This window comes from Ictidomys tridecemlineatus, chromosome 13, assembly GCF_052094955.1.
Source record: "Ictidomys tridecemlineatus isolate mIctTri1 chromosome 13, mIctTri1.hap1, whole genome shotgun sequence".
Classification (NCBI taxonomy): domain Eukaryota; kingdom Metazoa; phylum Chordata; class Mammalia; order Rodentia; family Sciuridae; genus Ictidomys; species Ictidomys tridecemlineatus.
In genome coordinates, this window is record NC_135489.1 from 53447241 (window position 1) to 53465720 (window position 18480).

An 18480-nucleotide genomic window follows, 5' to 3' on the forward strand; every position below is an offset into this window, starting at 1 on the left:
CTAAGGCTCCTCCTCTAACATAAAAATCTTTCCAAGTTGCTTTTATGTTATTCTTCCTCAGTCCAATGTGAAGAGATAAAGAAGAGAGTGTTCACCACTCTAGGTGCTTTGGCTGTAATTTTTGCAATGAAATATCATGAACAGTGTCATAATATAGAGGCATTTAATTAGAGCCATTTTACACATTGTAACTTACCAATGATTTTTGCATTCAGCATGCTTCGAACAGCTGAGTTTTTAAAATGTGGAGATTTGTTCACCACTAAATATCAATGGGCATCCACAGCTGCACAACCCCTTAAATCTGGCTTGCTGTGTAGCTTAATGAGCCCCAGGAACAAGACAGAACCAAGGAAATTGCAGCAAAGAAAAATACCCAACTGGAGAGGGTGTACACCCAGCCAATGGAGGTGGCCTTGGGCCTGAAGGAAAGCAAGCAGTGAGCAAGAGTTTGCAGACAATCTTTGAGGGTTAGGGTACTCAGTCCCAAGCACAGTTGCATAAGAAGGCCACAAGAAGGCTCATGGCACTCAATTCAAGTTCCCTTTCCTGTCTGCTCCCATGGTAACTCCTCCTCTCCTATCAGGTATGAAATTCCCAGTGTTAAGGTTACTCCTCTGGCATCCATCGGAAAGGGAAGTCTACTGTCAACAGAAGGAAAATGTCACCTGCAAGGAAAAGGAGGCTGAAAGGGCCATCAACTCTCCTTGAATTTCCCTCTTTTGTTTTTTTCTTCTTGCTCTTTGATTTTTTTTTTTTGCTTTAACTATCAACACATATTGGTTGTACAGATAAATGGGTTTTACTGTGGCATTTCCACACATGCATATATGGAGTTTTGATCATGTGCCCTTCCCTCCTCCTGCTTTTTCCCTTAAGTATGGTCTGGTTATCCCTCCCTGTTCCTGGGCTCTGCATCTGAGGATTCGTTCAAGCACAAATTGAAAATATTGGGGGAAAATTGTGTCTGACTTTTTTTGTTGTTATTGTTCCCTTAACGATATAACAACTATTTATCTAGCATTCGCTTTGTATTAGGTTGACAAGTAATCTAAAGATGATTTAAAACATATAAGGGTAAGTATGTGGTTTATATTGCAATTTCGACACCATTTTATATAAGGGTCTTGAGCATTGGAGGATTTTGGTACCTTTGGGGCATCCTGGAACCCATCCCTTATGGATACTGACCACTGTAAAATATCCTTCTTTATCACAAAAACAAACCAAGTTCTCTCAACAACTCACGATCAGATTTTACAAAGAAGAAAAAGTATGAAAAATCACATTAATTCCACACCAGATGTAAGCACTGTTAACAGTGTGAAACGTGAAATAGGTCCTCCCAGTGTTCTTTCTAAGTGAGGATATCCTTTGACATATACTAGATGCGCACCTTTTATTATTTCCTTAAGATAGAGACTGACAGAGGATTGCCTCAAATGCAATGCATATTCTAAGGCTTTTTGATAAACATTACAAAATTGTCCTCTGGAAAACCAATTATTTTATATTTGCATCAGAAAAACAGGAGTGACCATTTCCTAACACATTTACTTACAGAGAACATTATATTTAACTTGCTAGTTTTAAAGGTGGAAGTCATTTCACAGTTGTTTAAATTCAGATTACTTTAACATTCTGCTTGAATTTTTACTTCCTTTGTCATCCCCCAGGGGATTGGTCCTCAGAGCACACTCCTTGAATATCCCCATTTCTCTGTCCCCTGTTTTAGCTCTATGGTAGCACTAGGGCAGGCTGACATTTTCCAAAAAGAGGTTACTGCAGAATGAAGTGGAAACAAGAGGGAATAATTACAGAAAATTAAATAGCACAAAAAAGCATGTATCAAAAGACTTAACTGAGGACATCAGGAATACTTAAAATCAGAATGAAAGAGTAAAAGAAACTGAAGTTAAAATGTAAAGGACCGGGTATTGTAAAGTTTCTAAGCTGTAAAGCCTGAGTTAAAATGTAAAGGACCAGGTATTGTTAAGTTTCTAAGCTACACTCAAAGCCTGAAATTCCTGTAGCTGTTAAGACAATTCCCGGGACTGCCCATTAGATATGTGTAGGAATCCCCCCTGACCACTTAGTTGCTTAACAACTTGGACCCAGTGCAGCTCAGCACGTAGGCACCTCAGGGCCTAAACCAATCAGCTTGAATGTATACCCCGCTTTAGGACTGACCTATCACCCCCGCCCGACCTGTTCCCGCCAATGAATGTACTAATCATGTTTGAGAGTTGTTTGATTTTCCCGCACCTCATAATGATTTGCTCTGATCTATGCAAAGCCCCCGCCCTCCCCAAAAAGTGTATTTAAGCACTGCTTAACCACTGCTTGGGGCTCTGGGCCGCTCTCCCTTCTTGAGTGAGCGCGGAGCCCCAGCGCGCTGGATCTTCAATAAACCCCTTTTGCTGTTGCATGAGACGGTCTCTTGGTGGTCTCTTCCTCCGTCGTTCGCCGGTCCCTTACAAGAAAAGACCTTTCCAAATTTTTGCACCCCATCTTGCCTGGATTTTTCTGTTTCTTATAGAACTCAACTGCTTAAACTTCTTCTCTTTAGAGATAAATTCTGCTTAAAAACGCAACATATAATTGGTCCAAAATTTCAAACTCTCAGAAGTCTGTTCTCACAATTATGATGTATTTGTGTTTGGGGGATGGAGGTGGGGGTCAAAAATGGCACAATAAATCACACTTGGTTACACATTTAACAAATTGCCTCTGTGTAAGACAGAATTAAATGCAATTGTGAAGAATTTGAGCCAGGTATTGAAGAAAGGCCCAGAAAACCCATATCTTGAAAGAAAAAGCAATGAGTCAATATGTGAATGTATTTTTTGCTAAATAAGAGTAGCACACAATTTTTATCATCAAAGTAAACCACTGGTCTCAAAAGAGTTTTGAGGAGTGTATCAATCAGGAATATGTGAATTTTTGCTAATATGAATGTGTAGGACCTGGTTGATCACTGTTGGAAGCTAGACTACTAGAATGGGAGTTGCTGATTGGTTGACTTTCAGACAGGGGAGGCTGTCACTGATTGGCTGACTTTCATAAGGGCATTTACTGAAATTGGGATGGGCTTGAAATTGGTTCTGGTGAGTCCTCCTTCGTGGCTTAGGACAACTGCCAAAGAATTATTCTCCTTTCTTGAATTTGAAGGGCAGGAACATTTTATTCTCACTTAGTTGTCTATAAGAGACATAGGGTTTATTTGTTTTGTTTTGCTTTGCATTAATTACATGTGTTTCAGTAAAAGTGGACAAACGTTAGATCCACTTGAATTACCAGAATCATTAACGTCTAGTATCTGAATTCCAACTACTTCCAAAGTACTTTGTGATAACCTTCAGACATGTTTATTAGAATGGCCTCCCGGAGTAATAAAATTAGATGTTGCTTGTAAATAATTTGTGAGCCTTGTTTTCTTACAGTTGGGGAAACTGAAGCCCAGAGGCTTCAGATTCCTGGAAGATGCTTCTTTCTCTGCCTTCCTACCAATCTCTTGATACCGTACTTTTCTGGCATCTTTTGATGGGAATCTGGTCAATGAATAGGAGGAAAAACTGTATCAATAATTCATTAAGAGACGTCATGTATAGTATTTAATAAAATATAAATTAAATGTAAATGGCACAGTTAACATTAGTATTAAACAAAGTAACCTTAAATAGTAGTACCAACTATTAAGAATATATGCATATTTGTCCTAATCCATTTTGTGTTGCTAAAATAGGATACTGGAGGTTGGGTAATTTTACTAAACAAAGTTTTTTTTTTTTTTTTTTTTTTTTTTTTTTTTTTTTTTTTTTTACAGTTCTGGAGAATGGGAAGTTTAAGATCAAAGAGCTGGGATCTGGTAAGAACTGTCTTACCACATCTTCTATGATAGAGAGTAAGATAGAGAACTCACTCCTAAAACCCTTCTTTAAAGACAATGAAGACATCCATCAGAGCTTGGCCTCATCACCTAATAACCTCATAAAAGACCCACCTTCCAATGTCATTATATTAGCAATTAAATTTTGACCTTCAACATTTAAACCATGATAATATTCCTCTAGCTTTGATATAAGAAATATTTCCTGTTTCTACCTTATTTCCTAACATGAAAAAAAGGGAAAACAGAGAGGGGGGAAAAAGGAATTTGGAATGAAGTGCTCTGATGAAGAAGAAGAAGAAGAGTGGACCAGGGTAGAAAGGACTGGAGTGAGAAAAAAGGTAACGTGAAGATGCAAACAGCCAATTTATGATCCATACAAATAAAATAAAACGTGGTTATTAGATATAAAGCCATCTGGTCCTGGGAATACAGAGAAGTTGGAGATGAAGGAATGGGGTGTTGCATGGTCAAGCGGATGCTTTGCTGCTTCATCTAAGGAGGCTCACCTTGTGCTCCTGCAACCAGGCTAAAGAAGACTCACAGCTCCTGTCCCCTCCTCCCTTGCTCTGTCTTTCCCTGCTGGTCCGTGTCACAGTCCCCATGTCACTCTCTTCTCTTCCCTCTTGCGATCTTTTGCACACAGCAGCCAGTTGCTTTTTGAAAACCCAGGTCTGGCTCACTCACTCTCCTCCAAAGGCTTGCCATTGCTTTTTGGCATAAAATCCAAAATTTCTTAAGTGACCAATAAGTAAGATGGATATATATATAATCTATCATCCCAGTGGCAGCACTTGGAGAGAGAAAAGGGGTGCTATTCCTGGAACCATCTGGAAAAAACTGAGACAGGGAGTTCCCCCACCTACAGGGCTGTACATGATCCCGTCTCTGCCTGTTTTCCACTTTGACCTTTTGCTTCCTTTCCCCTCGTTCATAGTGTTTCCTTTACACTGACCTTCTGTCCTCAGATGCCCGATTCTTTCTTTCTCACTATAAAGCATCTGCAGATTCGGTTCTTTCTGTCTGCAACACTCATGCTGCCCTTACCCAGGGTCAATTTCTGCTCATTCTGCAGGGTCGGCTTGTGTGTGTGTGTGTGTGTAGTATAATCATTTTTATTTATGGCTCAGTTACATCTCCTGGTGATCTCATCTTTTGTTCAGTGCAAAAGCCTTCTTATGCTCTTCTCCAGAACTTTCTTTTTGATCAACAGAACAAATTCCTTGACTGTCCAAACTAACCAAACTGCTCCTATCATAATCTCTCACTAGTGCTAACATACAGGACAAATATCCTGTATGTTAAGTTTCACTGTTAGTTATTTTGTATTTCTTTGTAGGGTTGTTTGTTTAATGTCCATCTTCTCTTCCATGTGTGTGCTTCCAAAGACAGATACTATGTGTTGGTATTCGATCTTCATTCCTATGTTATAGCAGTGTGCAGGGCACATGGTAAGTTCTCAAAATATTATCTACTACATAGTCCTTGAGGTACATTTCTTGAATGATGGATTGATATGCAGATAGGGGTGGTTAAGAAGAGAAAGCACTTACCAAAGTGTGTAGGGAGAGGGCAGTATAAATGCTTTAGACTTCTGCTGGATCCATTCAAAGGTTGCAGATTTTCCCCCAAAATATGTACCAATCAGCTTAGGCTCAGCACACGCCCAGGATCTCAGCAATTGACAAAAAAAAAAAAAAAAAAAAAAAAAGGTTAATTTCTTTCTCACATTGCATATCTATTGTAGGTTGGCTGTGTGTCTTCTTCAACCCGATTGTTGTGGCCGTCCCTTTTCCAAACATTACTTGTCTTTTTGCCCAGGGAGAGAGAGCATGTGAGAAACATGACGTGGTTCCTTGATGCTCTACTCAGAAGGAACATTATTTCTGCTTCCATTTCATTGGCCAAAGCAAGTGACAAGGGGCAGAGATGTAGAATCCTGTTATTAGGAGACATCTGCTGAAAGGTACATATAGCAATCAACATTTTGAAATATGATATTCTCTAATTTATAGTTCGTAGGTATCTAATACTTTGGGTAGATAAAGAGAGTTTTCTTGCTTGTATATTTTAATAAGGCCTGGTAGATAAATAGAAAATGTGATGGCTAATTTTAGTTTTGAGGAAACCAGGGCTCTACAAAATGAGGTGATAACTCAACATTAAGGAGCGCACTACCCGGGAGTTTTAACTAGTCTACTATTACAGCCCCTCTATGAGATTCTATTTCCTTTGCACCCCGGCCCAATCCTTTGAGTCATCCTTATGCTTTATGATAGCCTCCGAAACCTTTTACACTTGTGGGAGTTCCTTTCATATTAAAGGTAGATTTTTCTGTGGAAGAGAGAGAGAGAGAAATGCAAATGCACAAAATCCAACCTGCTTCTAGTAGACAAGTTCTATATTTAACATCTTCCACAGACCATTAATATCTCATTTCATAGAAGAAAATTGAAGTGTTCTACTGGGTGGGTTGGCCAGTCACTCTCCTGCCTCCTGCCTCCATCTAGTTCTGGGGGAAGAAGACTCTAATGAGAATTAAACTCAGCCCTCCTGTGTAATCCATTGCCTTACCTCATTTTAAAGTGAAAATGACAGAAATCCTGAAAAAATTAACAAGCAAGAGAGATCGCAGCCCTTATAATTGAATTAACATCAGGTTTGTCTAGATGTTATCCGTAGTTTTGAGGCTTGAAGTGAACTTCTCTTTGGAAATGGAACGATATTTAAGGAATAGAAGTCTGTGACCAAGGATGGGATGGAGCATGACTGAGACAAAGCTTGGGCATGTGGCAAGCTATGGAGCCTCTTTAAAAATGTCTTTGGGCAGCCAATGTGCAAAATAAGGGATTTTTTTTCTTTTCCTTCTGGCAAATGAGTCTTTGATCCTATAACCTTCATACATATTTAACTGCAGTTGACTTCAATTGACCTCAACTACCTGCAACCCCATTTAGCTTATCTCCATTGTGCCAAAAGCAAAATCAGAGTTAAAACTAGAAAGTGGGAGCAAAATAGGCTGAAAAGGCAGACATCGTGTAATAGCAATTCTGCAAGCAGCGAAACTCCGCAGTTACGATCACCCAGGGAAATCTTGGAGTCATGGAATGGCCATCCATCTTAAGGAGATGCCTGCACTGTGCCCCGTCTGCTTACGAAACACTCAACTCTTTCTGAAGCTGAAGAGAAAGGGGGTCGAACATCTCTTTATTTTATTAAAGTTTTGATTTTCAGCTTTATCTCAATGTGATGTTTACTACCAGAGCAAGGAGGTTCACTTTCAAGGAGTACCCACAGGAGGAGGGTGGTTATTTCTATTTGAGGCGGGCAGCATCCACCACGGAACTGGGGCATCAGATGTTAGAGAATGTCGGCATTGCCATCCAGTTGTCACCATTAGCAGCAAGTGACTCAGGTTCACAGTAAAACCCAATGAATATTCATCCCATTCTAAGTGTTTTGAGGAAGACTATCCCTTTGCCTAACCCCTTGGTATAAATTAGCTAAGAGATGAATAAATAAGAAAAAACTACTTAGGAGCAAGAGTTAAAGAAATTGAACAAAGTCAGTACAGCTGTATGCTGTGATGACTAATATGTCGGCCATATCAGTCAGTTTATCTCTAAGGTCCTCATAATCTTAGATCTCACAGTGATAACTTCACATGGGTACAGCACCTGGACTTCACAGGATTTCATATGATCTGTACTGACCACTTGCCTGATTCCATTGACAGAATCTATTTTACATCTGAGTGTTGAAGTTTAGGGTTGAAATTTATTTATTTTTTTTTAAACTCAAGATGTGCCAGGAAGCCAGACATCGTTATGCACACCTGTATTCCCAGAGGCTCCGGAGGCTGAGGTAGGAGGATCACGAGTTCAAAGCCAGCCTCAGCAAAATTAAGGCACTAAGCAACTCAATGAGACTCTCTCTCTAAATAAAATACAAAATAGGGCTGGAGATGCAGCTCAGTGGGCGAGTGCCCCTGAGTTCAATCCCTGTAACAACAACAACAACAATAGCAACAACAACCAAAAGATGTGCTTGGCATGGTGGTACATGCCTGTCATCCCAGCTACTCTGGAGACTGAGGCAGTCAGATCACAAGTTTGAAGCCAACCTGGGCAACTTACCAAGACCCTGTCTCAAAATAATATAAAAAGGGCTGAGGATATAGTTCAGTTGTAGAACACTTGCCTAACATGTATGATGCCCTGGTTCAATCCCCAGTATTGCAAAAAAAAAAAAAATTTAAAAATTTAAAAATAAACTTGAGATGCTTGATATGTTTAATCAGGATGTTTTAATAGTTTATCTGCATAAACACAGTTAATTGTAGTAATGACTACAGGTTATAAATCTTTACCCCAACCTTTTTTTTTAAACTGCTGAACATAGTTCTTCTCTCTTTAATCTTGACCTGTGCTACTCTGTTTCTATTTTTCAAGAAATAACACCAGCTTGATGGCTGGAGGTATTTACACTCCACACCCACTATAGTATACACTTAACCTTAGACATACACTTAACCTTCATGAGTCCAGGAAAAAAACAATGACATTATCCCACTTTTTATACCTCTATGTACTTCATATTCCATCTTATACTTCTGGGTATACAATATGTCTGTTTTTCTCCAAAGAGGCAATATGCTGTCCTTGTTGGTAGCAAAATATGGCAAATTTTTTTAAAAAAGAAAATCCACAAAGTTCCAAATAGTGAATTTTAGGCTTTGTGGGCAATACAGATATGTTCTCAGTTCTTCCTTTGAAATGTGGAGGCAGCCATAAACAATACAGAATCGAATGGGCATATTAAAATAAAACTTTATTTTTAAAAAAAGGCAGCTGGCCCCATTTGGCCTATAGGCTATAGTTCTGTGCCAACTGTGCCAGTCCTTGGCATAGAACATGGATTCTGCAGCCATACTTCCTCACACTCTGGCTCTTTCCTCTGGGGCAAGGTCACTAACCTCTCTGTGCCTTAATTTTCTCATATTTATGGGAATATTAATAACACCTGTTCTCTAGGAATGTTTTGAAGATCAAGTTAGATGATAACTTTCTAAGGTTGGCTAAATCTGTTTCTTAAATCAGATTTTTAAAAATCACATAATGTATTTTTTTATATTCATAAAAGTTTATTTCATAATATATTGTAGTGACATTTAAGTAACACTTTCTTAAGAGCTCCTAAATATGACTTATTTTATAGAATTTAAGTTTATACATAATTATTTAGGAAAATAATCAATAAGTAAAATGGCATAGAACTGTAATTTGTTTAAAATTTCATTTTACTTCTTGATGACTTCATGTATATTGTTTTTTATGATTTTTGATATCTGAAAAAATTGAAAATTATACCCACCATCTTTTACTCTTTTTTAAAAAATATTTTTGGTTCTACATGGACACAATATCTTGGTTTTATTTATTTATTTATGTATTGAAAGGAATAAAAGGATGGCTCTTGAGACCCCCTCAGTCTTCCCCACTCTCCACAGCACATACTACAATGCAAACTGTAGAGATGCTCAATACGTATGAGTTGAGATATTCTAGCTTGCTTTGTCTTTCTATTTTTGTAAGGAAAACTAATTTCTCTTCTTACTCCTTCACTCGGACAAATATATCAGTAGTTATTTTCCCTACTGCTGCAGCAAAATTATATTTTGAGCTGCTGCAAACCAATATGCTCTCCCTCCCCACCCTGCCAATTTATGGTTTAGACCAAGACTTTTAAAGGAGACTTTTGTAAAATTACCAAAATTACCATAGTATGGGCAATGAGAAAATCTTTGGTAATTACCAAAATTACCATAGTATTGGCAGTGAGCAAATCTTTTGTTCTTCTGAATTATCTCCCTGATGACAGGCTATGAGACCCACCCCGCACAGGAATTATCCTCTCCCATGAATTTTCATGCTTGTCTGCAATCCCCTCCTCCATGGTATAAGTGTAACTTGTGACCCACTTTTAAACAGTGAATGATGGCAAAGGTGATGGAATGACTGAAGGTTGTAAACCTTCTTTTTTCTGGAAGACTCTTCACCGACGCTCCCTTCCTGGTGATACAGTAAGTTGCCTATGACAAGAAACTGGGGGTAACCTCCAGTTGACATCCAGCAAGGCACAGAAGCCCTCAGACGATAGTTCACAGGAAACCCAATCCTGCCAACACCCTGTGAACCGGATCTCCCTCAGTCAAGCTTCAAATGAGACCCCAGAACGTCTCAGCACCTTAATTATGGCCTCATGAGAGACCTGGAGCAGGGTTCAGGACACCTAGCACAGCTCATAGATTCCTGTCTCACAGAACCTGTGAGATAATAAATGTGAATTATACTAAACTGTAAAATTTATGATGCTCTTATTATATAGAAATAGATAATGAACACAATATCAGTCCATTAAATTAAAACAACAATTATTCCACATATTTATAAAGGTTTCTTATCCATGATTTGGTTTGTATTTAAGATTTTACTTGATTTTTTTTTAAATACTGGGGAATAAACTCAGTGGCACTCAATCACTGAATCACGTGCCCAGCCCTATTCTGTATTTTATTTAGAGACAGGATGTCACTGAGTTGCATAGCAACTAATTTTTGCTGAGGCTAGCTTTGAACTTGCAATCTTCCTGCCTCAGCCTCCCAAGCTGCTGGGTTTACAGGTGTGTGTCACCATGTCCAGCCGGCAACACTTGATTTTTACTGGTCTTATGCTAGTGAACTTGGTTTACTGCCAAAACTATGGTAATTAATAATCCACAACAACTCTTGCATAATCCAGCCTTCTGGAAAAGTCAATTTCCCCAAAGATTTCTAAGTCTAGGAGACAATATCAGAGAATGAACAAACTCAAATATTTGTGACATACAACACGACTAAGAGAATCTGAAGATTGACTTGTTGCAACTGTTCTGTGATTGGTTGACTCATGACACAAAAGCAAGAAGTTAATAATTACTAAACAGGTGGACAAACAGTAGCTGAGCTTGCTGGGCGTTAGTATCATTGCTCCTATTCCATTTAATCATGACCTCATACATAATCTGGTCAGTGTTTGGGCAAGGGACTTTGGGCACAGCGATAACCTGAATTATCATCTTGGGTTCTAACGGTTTTAATGTATACTAACATTTTAAACCGCTAACTTCCCATTGTGCATGCTTTAAACTCTGGGGGGTAAAAGATTCGAGATAACTAAGTCACAATAAGTCAGGTCTGTTTTCTCTTCCTTGTCACTGAGAATGGGCAGGTGTAATCATGCATGGACTGCATCACTTTATCCCATGCTAGGGTGGTGTGAGCAGACCCTTCCATCTACAGACAGATCTGTTAGAGGCAGATTTCCTACACTTGGCACTGCTTTCCCTCGTTTCTATAACCCAAGGGGTAAGAGAGCCCTGTTTAAATGGAATCGTGGTGATGGTGTAGATGCAGGATGTGGAGTCATTCATTATAATATTTGTGTCTCCCTGAGTATGGGGACTGGATCTCCAGTTTCTGATACCCACTGACATTGACAGGGCTGCTGGAAAGTTTGGCCCTTCACACGAGGATGTGGTGCAAAACAGTTGGGCCCGTCTCTTGGACAGTTGGCTCAGTTTGTGAGGCAGTCTGGTATTTTAATTTCCAGAGGACTGAAGATGAACAGTGATCTTCCTTCTTCTCCTCACCTAGGACCTTAGAGGACAAACTTATACAAAAGGGGAGAAGGAAGTCGTGATGCAAGAATAACAAAGGTCATTTCATTCAAGGATTTGGGGAAGATTTCAGACTTCCCTCACCTATATGCAACAGGCACAGACTGAGAAGACAGCTGGGGCAGTGACCTTGCATTCAGTCAAAGGTCACAGAATGAAAATTTTTAAAAAAATATCTTTCTTTTTATTTATTTATTTTCTTATGTGGTGCTGAGGATCAAACCCAGAGCCTCACGTGTGCAAGGCAAGCACTCTGCCACTGAGCTACAACCCCAGCCCAACAGAATGAAATTTTTAGCCAAGCCTTCTATGGAGTCACCTTTATGGATTTGGGGTTCTCCTTAACTGATCGACCATTTTGCATCTCCACTTGGCTTTGTAAAGAACTGCCTGATTGTGTCTCGGATTTCTATTAACTTGGTGCACATCTAATTGGAAGATTTCTTTGTTCGTCTGCAAGAATCACTGATAAGCATAATCCGTGGATTCATCACGTCTAGACTGTTGGAACTCACTCTGCCTAACGACAACAGCATGAAAATCGTAGTTGATTAATACCGTGGTGCCTTTCTGAATAAACTCAAAAGCTTATTGTGGTGAAAGTCATTGCTTGCTAGATTGTTTTCCTGTTTAATTCAGGATTCTGTAAAGCATTCCAAGGCTTGTAGTACTGGGTGGATTTTGAGCCGAGTCCAGCGGCTCCTGGAACTGTCAGGTTCCCTGCTGTCTCTGTGTGAACCAGACTGGAAAAGTGGTGCACCCAGATCTGCTAGGAGACCCAGCTGGGTCCCTACCATCCCCAATGCAGAGAGAGGTCACTACTGACCCATCGTCCAAGACTTCTCTGCTGATTGCCATCTAATTATTTTCTTGGCTGCTATCTTGTGTGTAGATGGATGTGCTCTCCGCCACAGTGTAGGTCAACCTGACCACACTTTCAAATTACTAGAAGAGAACCTGTAGGGGATTTATGGTAGACAGTTAATGTGAGGCTTTGGTTGTGCGTGTATACGTGAGAATGCTAGTTGTAAATTCTGTTTTTCTTGCTTGCAATTGGCTGTCACTTTTTTTTTTTTTTAACAGTGTCATTGCATTAAACCAGTTCCTGGAACCATCAAACAATGAAGTACCTTCACCTAACACATCTGCTTGACTGCTCTTCTAACCAACCCCTAGGTTACAATTGTGATATATTATTATCCCCAACAAACCACTCTCCTCTCTGCTCAAGCCAATGACTTCCCTGTCTCTGGGGTACCTGTGTCACTCTCAAAAGCAAATGTATTTAAGCTTCTAGGAAATCTTTTCAATGCCTAGCTACTTGCAATCAGCACAAAACTACCTATACTACCTGCCAGCTGCCTGTCTCTTCAGATCTCACCTCCCTGTTTCCTCACCATCCTCCTTGTCTCTCACCTGGGAACCTGAGAGAAAGAACTATGCACTCCACCAATACCCAAGGAAACCAGTGTAATCAAAATGAGACCTTTTAACTGAATTACTTACCCCATTTGTATCAGTCAGTTTTTCATCACTATAATAAAACACCAGAGGCAATTAACTTTACAAAAAGAATAGGCTTTTTTCAGATCATACTTTTGGAGGTTCCAAGGCATGGGGTCTACATGAGCTCAGCCCTGGGAAGGATCGCATCACATTGTGGGGGCTATAAATGGTGGGAGCTCATGCAGAAACAGGGTCACATCTCCACCAGGAGCAGAGATGAAGGAGACAGGCAGGACCAGGCTAGCGTCTTTGATTACAGTCCTCTCTCCAGAACTCGAAGGGTGGCATGTGAACTACCTCATACCCCTGATGATCTCCCATTTGATGCCACCTCCCAAAGGTCCAACCACAGTGATGCTGTTGTAAGTGATGCTTACAACAGCATCACTCTGGGGACCAATTCTTTAATAACCATGCATCCTTGGGGGGGGGGTGGTCACAAATTGCAGCACCAGCCAACAACAGATCAAGAGGAAGAATGATCAGAGTGAGTCTGGTAGGCAAGTTGACCAACCTGCTCAATGGCTCCTATCTTGTATCCACTGGGAATTCCAAGGAGCGGTGCTGAAAACATGCCAGAAGGTGCATCATAATTAGGAAAGGGTTTTATTCACTGTTTGAATTGGAAAAGTAAATAAATAAAAAGTCTGATATGATTTTCTGTTGCTTTCTGAATTAGGTTCAAACAAAACCCCTTTGCTTCTTTTCCCATGGCAACAGAGTAGCCTTTTTAAACTTTCTTTTCTCCAGAGTCCTGAGATCAAAGGAAGTCAGATTCTGCTGTGCTTGATACCAGGACCTTTCCCCCCTCCCTGGGCTGTTTCCAAGTGAATTGGATGAGGTCCAAAGGCCTGAGCTCCAGGCTCGGGATTACCGTGATTGCTTAGGATGTGCCAGGGTCAGCAAAGTGTGTCACTCTGGAAACCCCCTGACTGCTACATGAGGAGGAAAGTTACTGCTGACGGGTGCAGATGAGAGACTCTCTCCAGGATTCCTCCAACTCTTTAAGAAGGGTGTCTTGAGTGAAGGCAGAGCACTTAGGGCCCCTGGTCATGTTTCCTATGTGTGGCAGAATAGTTTTGAGAGAGCTCTTCCTGTCCTGCAGGGCATCTCCATTCTTTGAGATGGAGCACAAGTTCTGTTCCTGCAGGGACCTTCTCTGACTTTAATAGGTTGGGACAGCTCCCCCATTCTCCCACAGAGCTCCGTGTTTTGTCCTCTGTATGCACCGACCTAGCTGTATCACCATGCTCTACTCCTGGGTCTGTTGCCTCCCATAGATCGTGAGCTCCTGGAGGCAAGGATAATCCAAATATTCTGCACTTTTTTTTTTTAAATTCTAGCTCCTGCCATGGGGGCTGGCACACAGTGGATACTCATTTAACAAATATCTTTGAATTTATTGATGAGTGAATGTCAACAAAGAATACCCAAAGTAAAAATGTTCTTCCAATGAAAGTAAATATTCTAGAATAAAATTGCTCCCCGGATTCACCTCTGACATGCACAGACCATGGAGTCACTTGGATTCCTAGGAAGGGAGGTAGACACATTCAACCTGTGCTGCAGGGGAGTCAAACATGACCAATCCCAGGTACTCCATGTCCCTGGGCAGAGGCAGAAAGCGACTGAGACTGCTGCCAATCCTGGGTCCGCCCTGCAACAAGCCCCTCTTGCTTGCAGCTGAAGTTTCCAGTTTCCTGTGATCTCTGCCTTGATTCTCCATTCACTGCCTAGAGAAGACAGTGTCCCATGTGGATGAGTTCTGGGGAACGGGAAGCACTGGTTGCCTTTCACCACTGATGCATTCCAGGGATACAGATGAGGTTGCAGGAAAATACAAAATGGATTTTGATCATCTTGAACGGTCTCTCATCAACAGAGATGCCTAATTATTCTCATTTGCGTTATGTCTCCTCTGCATTCACAGTTGGGGCTTGGGCTACCTCTGTTCCTCCTATTCCTTTCCTCTGAGCTAAGGCACAACCTGTGGGCCTTGTTCCCAGGCAAAAGCAAGTTGGCCTTCCCACCTCTGTCCCCAGACTGACTTCTGCCTTTGTAGAGGCTTTATAGAAATTTCAGGACACAACCACAAAGACTCCCCCAACTTGTAGGAGGGCTCATAGATAGTAGGTAGGTAGGTAGGTAGGTAGATAGAAGGAATATAGACAGATAGATGATTGATAGAAAGAAAAATAGAATGAATCATCAGTTGGAGTTACCCACCTTAGCAGGCCCAGGGCAGAGGATAGAGAGGACTTCCCAAATGCTGTCCTGCAAACTTGGCCATCCTCAGTTTTGACAAACAGGTAGGAATGGCCCCTCCCTCTTTTTATACCCTTCTAAGGGCCCTTGGTCTTTATCTCCCCAAGGCAAGGTTCTTTATGGTTAGAACTCGGAATCCACTTCTAACTGTGAAAGCTGAAGCTGGGCATGTGTTATGTTTTGGATGTGAGGTGTCCCCCAAGCACTCACATGTGAGACAATGCAAGAAGATCCAGAGGAGAAATGGTTGAGTTATGAGATTAACACAATCAGTGAGTTAACCCCCTAATCAGGATTAACTGAGTGGTAACTGAAGAGGCAGGGTGTAGCTGGAGGAGGTGGGAATTGGGGCCTGGTTTGGGGTATATAATTGTATCTGTCAGGTGGACTCTGTCTCTCTGCTTTCTGATCATGATATGAGCTGTTTCCCTCTGCTGCTTACCTACTCCATGATGCTCTGCCTCACTTTGAGCTCTGAGGCATGGAGCCTGCTCTCTGTGGATTGAGACCTCTGAAACTGTGATCCCTCAAATAAACCTTTCCTCCCTATAATTGTTCTGGTTGGATCTTTCAGTTGCAGCAGTGAAATAGCTAACTAAAACAGCATGTGTCCTCAGCTTGGTCACTTGACACCTAAGAGACAGCTGCAATGTATCCTCAACTGCTTGCAGGAAGAGGTGGTGGGGCTCAGAAATACCAGGGTGGTGGGGGGACAGGGTGCACACATTTCTCCTCCCTCACCTCTGAACCTCTTTAGCTCCCCTCCAATTTTCCAAGCCCTCTTAGAGTCGGTAAGCCCTCCAATAAAGGCCCAAGTTGCTATTTATATACAATTTTAAGAGTAATAGTTGTAAAATACTTATGATGAAAAACATCAGCCCTTCTTCTTTCTCTTATCCCCTACCCAATGACATCCTGTCTCCCAAGTTAAAATGTGAATCATTTGTTTTGTGACTGAATTTTCAGTGTTTATCTTATTGGAAGTATAAAGTATATATAGTAAATGTACATCTGTACATTTACTATATCACAGTTTTATAATACATTCAGGAAATTTTTAAAATCAAGTACAGGATACATCCAGGAAGTCTAATAGACAAATAATAAAAGTTGCCGAAAGATGGAGTGAATTTTTTTACAACCTTCCCATCTGAAGTCAACAATTGCCTCATTAATTCCTGTGCATGATGTTGTACAGATCCATCTGTTAGGGTTTGAGTCTGGATAGATCTCCTGCATTCAGAGGTGAGGCTTTTGAGATGGATTGGCTCACGAGGGCTCTCCCCTCCCCAGGTCCACTGATGGACACGTGGACTCCTGGGATCACTGGTGGTGTGCCCTGGAAGGGTTCATCTTCTCTCTGGTCCATTCCCTCTCTTCTTCTGCTTCCTGGCTACCAAAGCTGAGCACCTTTCCTGTGGCACGCCCTTCTGCCATGATATCCGGCCTTACCTCAGACCCAGAGGAATGGAGCCGGCCTACCATGGACTGACACCTCTGAAAAACATGGTCCAAAATAAATGTTCCTTCCTCTCAGTTGTTCGTGTCAGGTCACAGACATGAAAAGGTGACTAACGTACCATCACCATTGCCAGGCCTGTTGATAGAACTGTAAGTCTCTTCTCAGTATATATAGAACACATCTGGTTCACTCTCCTGTGTGATGGAACAAACACATCCTCTAGGAACTTCTAGAGAAGCATTTGTGAGGTAAAATTTCTGCACTATTTTACTTCACATTTGATTGACAGTTTGGTTGAGAATAGAATTTGAAGCCTTTTGCATGGAATTTTGAAAACATTAATTTATTGGGTTCACTTTTCATGTTGTTCTTAAGAAGGATGATATTTCCAGGCCCAATGATGGCCCATGTCTGTAATCCTAGCAGCTAGGGAGGCTGAGGTAGGAGGACTGCAATTTGGAGGCCAGCCCCAGCAAATAAGAGAGACCATAGGCCACTTATTGACATCCTGCCTCAAAGTAAAAAAAAAAAAAAAAAAGAGAGAGAAAAAGAAAAAGAAAAATGGCTGGGGATATAGCTCAGTGGTAAAACACCATGGGTTTAATCCCCAGTCTAGAAAAGAAAGAAAGAGAGAGCTAGTAACATTTTCAATTCTTGATATTTTGTACATAATACTTTTTCCTCTTGGACCTTTTAAGATATATATTTTGTCCTCTGTGTTCTAAATTTTCATGGTGATATGTTTTGGTCTGAGGTTGTTTTCTTTGTTGCTTTGTTTTATTTTTATTTTTTTAAATCATCCATCATGTTGCCCAAGGATTTCACCCTTTCAGTCAGAAACATGGGAGCTTTGGTTTGAGGAAATATCCTTGTTGTATCCTGTACTTGATTTTTAATATTTCCTGTATTATTTTTAGAATCATTTGACTTGTGTGTGTGTGTGTGTGTGTGTGTGTGTGTGTGTGTGTGTGTGTGTATATGCACTTGTACTCTGGGAAGTCAACCCAAACTTTTCCCTTTAATATTTTAATTAAACTTTAAAATATATTTCAGTTTTGTTTTTTGGTTTTCAAAAGCTCACTTGAATCCTCTGAAAGTCATCAACTTTTTTTTCATTTACTTAGATCACACTGTCCTGGTTTAATAGATGGAATATCTTCTTTTGTATCTCTGAGGATATGATCATAGTAAGTTTTTAAATGTTTGTTTTATGTATCCCAGTAGAGAATGTTTTGTTTCATCTTCCCCCAAGTGTCTTCGAGTTGGGTGTCTTGGTCTCTGCGTTAGTTTTCAGGGGATTTCCTGACAAGGTACCTCCAAGTACAGATTGTCCCCCCAACTCTGAAGGACAGATGTCAAAAAGCAGGATGTTTGTGAGAGAAGGACTCTCCAGGCCTCTCACCAGGCTTGTGGATGACAGTGTCCTCCTGTGTCTCTGTACATTTTCTTCCTTCTCTACAAGTCTCTTTGTCTTTCTACGGAGTGTGGTTTCGTTTTCTTTCCTTTTTTTAAAGACACAGGGTCTCACAGGGTCTCAGTCCAAGCTGACTTTGACTCCCTGGGCTCAGCCTCCCTAGTGGCTCAGACTACAGACCTGCAATGCCAGACCCAGATATTAGTGTCTTTTTTTTTTTTTCAGAAT